The 11,252-nt window shown below is 43.3% G+C and overlaps 1 non-coding gene across 1 annotated transcript; it reads left to right on the top strand.

The window, feature by feature from the left end:
• Positions 1-595: 595 nt before the first annotated feature.
• On the top strand, positions 596-669 carry TRNAF-GAA (transfer RNA phenylalanine (anticodon GAA)). The gene has a single exon. It is a non-coding gene; the product is annotated as a tRNA-Phe (tRNA).
• The last annotated feature ends 10,583 nt before the right edge of the window (positions 670-11,252 follow it).

Below are 11,252 nucleotides of genomic sequence, written 5' to 3'. Positions count from 1 at the left end.
AACTCCCTGTACCTCCTGGGCCTTTGAAGATGTAGTATCCACCCCCTGCCCAGAAAACTCTTGCTGCAACATTCTGCCCTTGAATGACTTCTGCATAGTCTTCAGGGATATGCACAGACATCCATTCCACTCAGAAACATTCCTGACTCCCTAAGCGGGGCTAAGTGCTCTTCCAGAGCATTCCCATGGCAACTGTGGCACTCGTTGTATCAAAATTGATCTATTCTCCTTTTCCCCTAGTAAGTATCTTAAGTCAGATACTATGAAGTATTCACAGTTTTATTCCCAGGTTGTGTAATAAAGTCTCTTACAGAGAAGAGACAAGGCAGGGTATGAGACGGGAGCAGAATGGAGTCTCTCATGGGAATTTCTCTTCTCACACCATATTCTGCCACAGCTCTGGCTCTGCACACATCAGATCCTACAGTCTGTCACCTCATCTACTGCAATAACTTCCTGACTTGTCTCTTTGCTTCCAGCCTCTTGACTCTATACTTCATCACCCAACTTACTGACACAATCCACTCGTGCTGATCTCCAGTTTGAAACCCTTCAATGGATCTCTACTAGATACAGAAAGTAAAAATCTAGGGCTGGCCGGTTAGTTCAGTCGGTTAGAACGTGGTGCTGAAAACACCAAGGTCCAGGGTTCAAAACCTGTACTGGCCAGACACCTAAAATAAATAAATCAGATGAAGTAAAAATCTAACTTTCTTAACATAACGCATGAAATCCTCTCTGATGGATGCCTGCCTGCCTGCCTCTCAGGATCATATTTCTCCTTCCTAGCTCTGCTCATAAAGACCCCTCCTGTGGCAATATCCCTCTCACATTGATGGTTCAAACTCAGACTTCAAGGGTTCAATTCCTGGCTCCAATACTGACCAGTCCGGTGTCCTTGAGAAAGTGATATAACCTCTCTGTGCATTAAATATATGAAAATGGGAATAATAACAGTATATATTGCATAGGCTTGTTGTTAGATTGAATCATAATATGGAGAAAAATATTAGAGCACTGCCTGATACATGACGTGCAGCATGTAAGTGGTGCTATTATTATTACTGCCACCCTCTTTCGAGAGCAAAGGATCACCCCACTTATGAAGCCTTCCCTGACTACCTTACCCAAAACCGGCTCATTTCCTCCTTCGCATCCCCACAGCATCCCAGGAGTGCCTTTCTCACAGCACCTACACAGCTTTGTTTTATATTTGGTGGTTGCAAACATGTTTCCTACTTGTCCTAGGCAGCACGTGATCGCCATTGTCTACTAGAGTATCTAGCACTGAGCAAAGCCTCAAAAAAGTTTGTTGAAAGAGTATATGGAATGAGTAAGAGACTAAATAATGAATGAGAAATAGAAAGCTTGGTCAAAGGGAAGCCAATTAGGAGGCCCCTGCAACGAGCCAGAAAAGAGATGCTAGGATGTGACTGCGGTAGCAGTAGTGAAATGAGTTACGTTATTCATCAAAAAATAAAAACTGAGTAAGAACATAAATGAGTACATCGGCCAATTTCTGCCATAATAATAATATCAGTAACAATCAAAAACATTCTTTCAGCTCATACAGTCCCAGAAACTCCTGAGACCTGTACGCATAGCAACCCATTTAATCCTCACAGCAGCCCTAGAAGCTAACAGCTTATTGCTACAGACACCCAGAAGGGGCTCCAGTGTGGCTGCCCCAGGTGGAACGTAAACCCCTCGGGAACAACTAATCTCCAGTGTGGGGTGCTCAGGGAAGGCGACGTACATGAAGGTTAAACTGAAACTTGAGGACTGAGTGGGAGAAGGTGAGGTAAAGCGAGTGGGAGGAGTGCTCTGGGCGATGACTCCGAGGAGGGGAAGTGACGTGCATCTGGGAACACAAAGCGAAGGCCAGCATGGCCAGCAGTGTCACGTGGAAAGCGGCTGGAGAGTGGGCTGCGAACCGGCAGGGAAGGCAGCCTTACGAGCAACAGGAAGGATCGTGGCGCTTCTCTTAGGAGGGCAGAGGATGTTTGAGTCGTGGCTGCAGCACAGAGAGTAAATCGAAGGCAGGAATTCGTGTGGGGAGGATCAACGAATCTTACTACAGCTGCCCCTAAGGGACTAGGGATGACTTGGGCCGAGGGGACAGCAGAGGATGGAAGGAAGGGGGTGGAATCAGGAAATACTCACTAGGGGGCATCAGCAGGACTTGGAACTGACTGGATGTGAGGGAGAGAACCGTGAGGAACGGTGCCAACGTGCTGCCCAGGTCATGCGGCCCCGGAGGGGAGGGGTCCAGGCTCGGGCCAGGCCCGGTCCCGCGCCGTACAACACCCCGCGCCGCGCCCCGGCGGGAGCGCGCACCGCGCTGGACCGGAAGTGCGGCCCTGGGGCCGGCGGCGCTTCCGGGCTTGACCGCAGTCGGCCGCTCTAGGCCCCGCGGAGGACCGTGGTCTCGCCGGCCCGGCGCCTGTCCGCGGCTCCTCTTCGCGTGGCCCTTCCGGGAGCTCGTCCGCGCTCCGGCCCCTCCAGCCTCGCCCCGCGGGCGCTGGCGACGACCGCGCGGCCCGAGCTCTCGGGGCCTTCCCCGTGCCCGCTGCTCTCTGCCTCTCCCTCCCGTTTAGAGCTGGGACGTCTGTTCCCTGTTGTGCTATGGACTGAACGTCCCCAGGGCCGTGGCATTGAGGGCAGGTTGGCTGAGGTCGTGAGCGGGGCCCCGTGATGGGATTAGAGCCCTTGTAAGAGCGACAGGAGCCGCGGCTCCCTGCTCCCTCTCGGAGGCCGTGGTCTGCATGCTGAGGGCCTCACAGCCTCCAGAACTGAGAGAAGCGCAGTAGGTGAATGGTCGTCCTTCAAGCCGCCCAGCCCGTAGCACTCCGTTACAGCAGCCGGAGCAAACTAAGACAAGTCCTAAGTGTTCTTTCTATGTTCTGGACACTGTGCCCTTGTCAGATGTATGATCTGCAAGTGTTTCTCCCACTTGGTAGGTTGTCTTTTCACTCTCTTAATGGTGTTCTTTGATGCACAAAAGTTTTCAATTTCAGTGAAGTCTAGGTTATTCATATTTTCTTTGGTTGCTTGTGTTTTTGTTATCATATCTAGAAAATCGTTGCCTAATTCTAGGTTACCAAAATGTATACCTATGTTTTCTTCTAAGACTCTTATAGTTTTAGCTCTTACATTTAGGTCTTTGATCCATTTAAGTTAATTTTTGTATATTGTATGACGGAGGGGTCCAATTTCACTCTTTGTATATGGCTATTCAGTTGCCCCAGCACCATTTGTTGAATCCTACTACTTTTATTTGCCATCGTATATATATATATACAGTTTATTATGAGAAATTGCCTCACACCGTCAGGGAGGTCAGCAAGTCCCAAGATCTGCAGTTATCAACCTGGAGATACAGGAGAGCTTCTGATGTAGTTGCAGACTGGGTTCAAAGGCCTGAAACTAGGAAGGAGATGGCATCACCCCAGTCTAAATGATGGCTACCTCAAGGCCCAGGAAAAGGCAGTGCTTCAGTTTGAGTCCAAAATCAGAAACAACAAAAACAAAACAAAATACACCAGCATCCCAGCTCAAGGCACTCAGCAGAAGAAAATTTTCTCTTACCTAAGGGAGGGTCAGCCTTTTTATTCTATTCAGATCTTCACTGACAGGATGGGGCCCACCCACATTCGGAAGGTCAATATGTTTTAATCAATCTACTGATTCAAAAGTTAATTTTAGGGACTTCTGGTCAAGATAGCAGAATAGATGGTCCCTAGCATCACTCTCTCCCACAAATCAACCGATTTAAACTATAAAAACATAACATCAAGGACATATGGAACAGGGAGACGTCCAGTGGGGGAGGCAGAAACTCTGTGGAGACCACATGCCCTGCGGGGCCGCCGTCGCACAATCTGGCAGATCGGCTTCACCGCCACCACCCGGCTCCATTCCCAGCCCAGCCCAGTGCACACAGAGTGGGGAGACGTCCAGCAGGGGAGGTGGAGGCTCCGCAGAAACCACACACCCTGTGGGGCCACCACTGCATGATCCAGCAGGTAGGCTTCACCGCAGGCACCTGGCTCCATTTCCAGCCTGGCCTAGTGTGCTCGGAGCAGGGAGACATCCGGCAGGGGAGGTGGGAACTCCACGGGGACCACACAGCTGCCATGCGATCCAGCAGCCCAGCCCAAGGCGTACGGAGCACAGAGTGATCCAGCAAGGGAGATAGAAGCTCCGTAGAGTCCACAAACCCTGTGGGGGAGCCAGCGCCACATGATCCAGCAGCAGGTAGGCTTCACCGCCGTCACCTGGCTACATCCCAAGCCCAGCCTAGCGCGTGCAGAGCAGGGAGACATCCTGCAGGGGAAGGGGAAGGTCTGCAGAGAACACATGCTCTGCGGTGCCTCAGCACATCCCAGCAGCCCGGGCCAGGGCACACGGAACAGGGAGAAGTCCAGCACAGGATGTGAAAGCTCAGCAGAGACCTCACATGCTCTGGTACCGCCCTGTGATCCAGCAGCCCAGCAGAGTCCAAGCTAACCAGAGAGGTGGCTCCCCAGAGAGGCCCAAGACCCAAGGAAAACAAACACACAAGGCACTAGTGGCCAACTGAGTAGTCACTGAGGCAGCCATACCAAATTGGCAACCACAGCAACATCTTAGTCAGTCAGTAGTGTCCAACCTGTGGACTGTGAAACCCCCTGCCACAATTAATAAACATCAAAGAAAAGATACCAGAAATGTGAAAAATCAAGAAAGTACACCACCAAAGGATAATAACTCTCAAGCTCTAGATCCTATACAACAAGAAGCCCTTGAAATAACTGACAAGGAATTTCGAGTGATAATTCTAAGGAAACTGAATGAGATACAAGAAAACTCAGCTAGACATCATGATGAAATGAGGAAAAGTATACAGGATCTGAAAGAGGAAATGTACAAGGAAATCAATGTCCTGAAAAAAAATGTACCAGGACTTCCCGAAATGAAGAAGTTATTCAGCGAAATAAAAAACACAATGGAGAGTATAACCAGCAGGCTTGTGGAAGTTGAAGAGAGAACTTATGAACTTGAAGATGGGCTGTTTGAAATAACACAAGCAGATAAAAAAAAAGAGAAAAGAATCAAAGGCATTGAAGAAAATCTGACAGAGATATTGGACAACCTTAAGTGCTCAAATATCCGAGTCATGGGTATTCCAGAGGGGGAGGAAAAAGGAGATTGCATTGAAAACATATTCAACAAAATAGTGGCAGAAAACTTCCCAGGTGTAGGAAAAATCACAGATCTTCATATCCAGGAAGCTCGATGATCTCCAAACGTATTCAACCCAAAAAGGTCTTCTCCAAGACATGTTACAGTCAAATTGGCAAAACTCAAAGACAAAGAGAGAATCTTAAAAGCTGCAAGAGAGAAGCATCAAATCACCTATAAGGGAGCCCCAATCAGGCTAACATCAGACTTTTCATCACAAACCCTAAAAGCCAGAAAGGAATGAGATGATATATTCAAATTACTAAAAGACAGAGATTGTCAGCCAAGAATACTGCAAGGCTATGCGTCCGAAATGAAGGGCAAATAGTATATTTCTCAGACAAACAAAAACTGCGGGAGTTCACCACACGACCACCCTTACAAAAATTCTCAAGGGAGTACTGGGTTTGGTTCCTGAAAAATAACTACCACTGCCAAAAAAACCCAAGAAAAATTAAAACCCACTTGTATAATAAAAATGGCATTCATGAAGAGAAAAGAAACAAACAAAAAGGCTATCTACAACCTAAGGAACCAACAAACACAGTAAACAAACAGTAAATCAGAAAGCAAGGAAAAAAAGACACCTAAGACAACCAAACAATAATCAATAAAATGCTAGGAATAAATCAACACTTTTCAATAACAACTCTTAATGTAAAAGGCTTAAATTCTCCAATCAAAAGACACAGACTGGCTGACTGGATAAAAAAGGAGGACCCAACTATATGCTGCCTACAAGAGACCCAACTCACCCATAAAGACTCACATAGACTAAGAGTGAAAGGATGGAAAAAGATTTACCATGCAAACAGAAAAGAAAAACGAGCTGGAGTAGCTATTCTTATATCTGACAAAATAGACTTTAAACTAAAAACCATAAAAAGAGACAATGAGGGACACTACGTAATGATAAACAGACTGATTCATCAAGAAGACATAACAATCATAAATATATACTCATCCAATGTTGGAGCAGCCAGATTTATAAAACAAACTCTGCTAGGCCTAAAGAAGGAAATAGACACTAATACCATAATAGCAGGGGACCTGAACACCCACTGTCAATATTGGACAGATCATCTAGGCAAAGAATCAGCAGAGAAACACAAGATCTAAACAATACTCTAGACCAATTGGACTTGGCAGATATCTACAGAACATTCCATCCAACAACCTCAGAATATTCATTCTTCTCATCAGCACATGGATCATTCTCCAGGATAGATCACATATTAGGTCACAAATCAAGTCTCAACAATTTCCAAAAAATCTGGAATTATCCCATGTATTTTCTCAGACCGTAATGGATTAAAATTAGAAATCAATAACAAACGGAATTCTGGAAATTATACAAACATGGAAATTGAACAGCATTCTACTTAATGAAATATGAGTCCAAGAAGAAATCAAGCAAGAAATAAAAAATTTATTGAAACTAATGAAAATAATGATACATCATTCCAAAACCTGTGGGATACTGCAAAAGCAGTATTAAGGGGGAAATTTATTGCATTAAATGCTCACCTCAGAAGAATGGAAAGATGGCAAGGGAACAACCTAACACTTCATCTTAAAGAACTAGAAAAAAAAGAACAATCCAAACCTAAAGTTAGCAGACGGAAAGAAATCATTAAGGTCAGAGCATAACTTAATGAAATTGAAACCCAAAAAACAATACAAAAGATCAATGTATCAAAAAGTTGGTTTTTTGAAAGATAAATAAAATTGACAAACCATGAGCATGGCTAACAAAAAAAAAAGCAGAAAGAAGATTCAAATAACAAAAATTAGAAATGAAAAAGGTGATATTACAACTGATTCATCTGAAATACAAGGAATCATTCGAGACTACTATAAACAACTATACACCAACAAATTTGAAAATCTGGAGGAAATGGATAAATTTCTGGACACACACTAGCTCCCAAAACTGAGCCATGAAGACGTAGAAAATCTGAACAGACCAATAACAATAAAGGAGATTGAAGCTGTTATCAGAAGGCTCCCAACAAAGAAAAGCCCAGGACCAGATGGATTCACAGCAGAATTTTACCAAACATTCAAAGAGGAATTCACACCGATTCTTTACAAACTATTCCAAAAGATTGAAACAGATGCAAATCTCCCAAACTCATTCTATGAAGCAAACTTCATACTGATACCAAAACCAGGTAAAGAAATAACCAAAAAAGAAAACTACAGGCCAATATCCTTGATGAATATAGATGCAAAAATCCTCACTAAAATACTAGCAAACAGAATACAGCAACACATACATAAAATTATTCACCACGATCAAGTGGGATTCATCCCAGGGATGCAAGGTTTGTTCAACATACGCAAATTAATAAATGTGATACATCATATTAAGAAAGTCAAACACAAGGACCATATGATCATCTCTATAAATGCTGAAAAAGCATTTGATAAAATTCAACACTCATTCATGACAAAGACCCTCTATAATTTAGGTATAGATGGAAAGTATCTCAAAATAATTAAAGCCATATATGATAAAGCCATTGCCAATATCATCCTAAATGGGGAAAAGCTGAAAGCTTTTCCTTTAAGAACAGGAACTATACAAGGATTCCCACTCTCACCATTCCTATTCAACATAGTGTTGTAAGTACTAGCCAGAGCAATCAGAGAAGAGAAGGAAATAAAGGGCATCCAGATTGGAAAAGATGAAGTCAGACTGTCCCTGTTTGAAGATGACATGATCCTATATATCAAACAGCCTAAAGCCTCTACAAAAAACTCTTGGAGTTGATAAATGATTTCAGCACAGTATCAGGATACAAAATGAACACACAAAAATCAGTAGCATTTCTATTCTCCAATAGTGAACATGCAGAAAGAGAAATCAAGAAAGCCTGCCCATTTACAATAGCCACCAAGAAATAAAATACTTAGGAACAGAGTTAACCAAGGATGTGAAAAATCTCTATAATGAGAACTACAAACCACTGCCGAGAGAAATTAGAGAGAATACAAGAAGATGGAAAGATATCCCATGCTCTTGGATTGGAAGAATCAACATAGTGAAAATGTCCATACTACCCAAAGTTATATACAAATTCAATGCAATCCCCACAAAAATTCCAATGACATTTTTCTCAGAAATGGAAACAACTATCCAGACATTTATATGGAATAACAAAAGACCACGCATAGCCAAAGCAATGCTGAGCAAAACAAAGAAAGCTGGAGGCATAACACTACCTGACTTTAAACTATACTACAAAGGTATAACAACCAAAACAGTATGGTACTGGCATAAAAACAGACACACTGGGCCGACCCTGTGGCTCACTAGGGAGAGTGCAGTGCTGGGAGTGCTGAGGCTGTGGTTTCGGATCCTATATAGGGGTGGCCGGTGCCCTCACTGCCTGAGAGCAGTGCAGATGACACCAAGCCAAGGGTTACAATCCCCTTACCGGTCAGAAAAAAAAAAAAAAAAAACTGATCAAGGGAATAGAATAGAGAATCCAGAAATCAACCCACACACCTACAGCCATTGGATCTTTGACAAAGGCACCAAGCCTATAAACTGGGGAAGAGGCTGCCTCTTTAGGAAATGGTGCTAGGAGAACTGGATATCAATATGCAGGAAAATGAAACTAGATCCATACCTTTCACCATACACTAAAGTCAACTCAAAATGGATTAAAGAATGAAATATACACCCTGAAACAGTAAAGCTTCTTAAAGAAAACATAGGAGAAACACTTCAGGATGTAGGACTAGACACAGACTTCGTGAATACGACCCCAAAAGCACGGGCAACCAAAGGAAAAATAAACAAATGGGATTATATCAAACTAAAGAGCTTCTGCACAGCAAAAGAAACAATTAACAGAGTTAAAAGACAACCAACAGAGTGGGAGAAAATATTTGGAAAATATACATCTGACAAAGGATTAATATTCAGAATATACAAGGAACTCAAACAACTTTACAAGAAAAAAACAAGCAACCCAATTAAAAAATGGGCAAAAGAGCTAAGTAGGCATTTCTGTAAGGAAGATATACAAATGGCCAACAGATATGAAAAAATTCTCAACATCACTCAGCATTTGGGAAATGCAAATCAAAACCACACTGAGATACCATCTCACCACAGTTAGGATGGCTAAAATCCAAAAATTTCTGAACGATAAATGCTGACGAGGTTGTGGAGAAAAAGGAACTCTCATACATTGTTGATGGGACTGCAAAATGGTGCAACCTTTATGGAAAATGGTATGGAAGTTCTTCAAACAATTGCAGATAGGTCTACCTTATGACCCAGATATCCCACTGGTGGGAATATACCCAGAGGAATGGAAATCATCAAGTTGAAGGTATACCTGTTCCCCAATGTTCATTGCAGCACTCTTTACAATAGCCAAGAGTTGGAACCAGCCCAAATGTCCATCATCAGATGAGTGGATACGGAAAATGTGGTACATCTACACAATGGAATACTACTCAGCTATAAAAACGAATGAAATACTGCCATTTGCAACAACATGGATGGACCTTGAGAGAATTATACTAAGTGAAACAAGTCAGGCACAGAAAGAGAAATACCACATGTTCTCACCTATTTGGTGGGAGATAAAAATAAATAAATAAATTCACACCCACACAAAAAGAAAAACTGGGGGGGAGAAGAAGACATAACAATTATAATTCCTTGAAGCTGACATGACAAGCGAACAAAAAGGACATTGTCGGGTGGGAGGGGAGAGAGAGAGGAGGTAGGGAGGTTTCGGTAATGGGCCACAATAATCAACCACATTGTACATCGACAAAATAAAATTTTTTAAAAAATTGCATTCTATGATATTTCATTTCTATCTAAATAAGCATGGAAAAAAAGAAAAAAACACATAAAGAACTTACCATGGTCCCATCCCTTCCTTTTTGTTGCAATGTCAAGCTCATGGAAACTTACAAAAAATAACTTTGGTGCTTTCATTCTTTCTATATATTTTGAGAGAATTTAATACTGCAACAACTTCTTGCTTTTTAAAGATTAAATATTCTCAATTTTAAGCCCATCTGGGCCTAATATGGGTTGGTATTTTATTATACAGAGACTGGGAAACCTAAACAGAGGAACAACAGCCATGCACCTAGTCATGCACCTAGACACTGAGACACTCCTGCCTGAACACAGTGAACACAACTCAGCTATGCAGACAATCCAGCCATTCAGAATCACCCAGACTTTGAACCTGGGACATCCAGGCGGATGTGCTCTCAGAAATAATGGTTCCAGAAAAACTAACAAGCTTCCAAAACACACAAACACAGCAAAGACTCTCTGCACTCCTCCGCTGCTTTCTTTTTCTCCTTGAGACTTAGCACCATCCTACACACCATATATTTTAATGTATTGATTTTTCCCTTGTAGAATTTTCCCTCCAAGAGGACAGGGGTATTTTATCTCTTCTGACCACAAAGAAATCAACATCACCTAGAATAAAGGCTGTTACACATATGAAGTCAAATACACGTTTATTGAAAGACTGACTATGCATGAACATGCCCACATGCCCTCTATGGAGTCTTTCCCATTTATCTAAACTCAGTCATGGGCCCCCATGCATCTTTTCAGAACAGAGTGAAGGGATGTCTCCTTCATTCCAAACACCACAGTGTGTCAGTTGGCCCTGAACAAATTCCAAAGGACCCTTCACTGATGGGCTGGGTGAGGGGAATCACTCCAGAACCCTTATTGTGCACAAATCCCATCTGCACCCACCCTGGCCCCATGCCTCCATATCAACCTGTGAGTTGGGGCATCATCACTGCCACATAATGGGAGACCAAGGACCAAGATCCAAGGGCCTGACATGCTCCAACTGTCCAATGGGGCTGTTTTAGGTTTCTGCCAGGAAATGGACCCTTGCTCCATACATTTTATGGAGTTTGGCTGGTTCCTCTGTTTTGCACCTGGAGTTCAGCCATGAGAGTGTCTGTCCCCTCACTCTGCCACTGCCATCTCATCTGATGTCTCCTCCTTTGCTCACATG

This window comes from Cynocephalus volans, chromosome 15, assembly GCF_027409185.1.
Source record: "Cynocephalus volans isolate mCynVol1 chromosome 15, mCynVol1.pri, whole genome shotgun sequence".
Lineage (NCBI taxonomy): Eukaryota > Metazoa > Chordata > Mammalia > Dermoptera > Cynocephalidae > Cynocephalus > Cynocephalus volans.
This window is presented reverse-complemented; position numbering and strand designations above follow the sequence as displayed.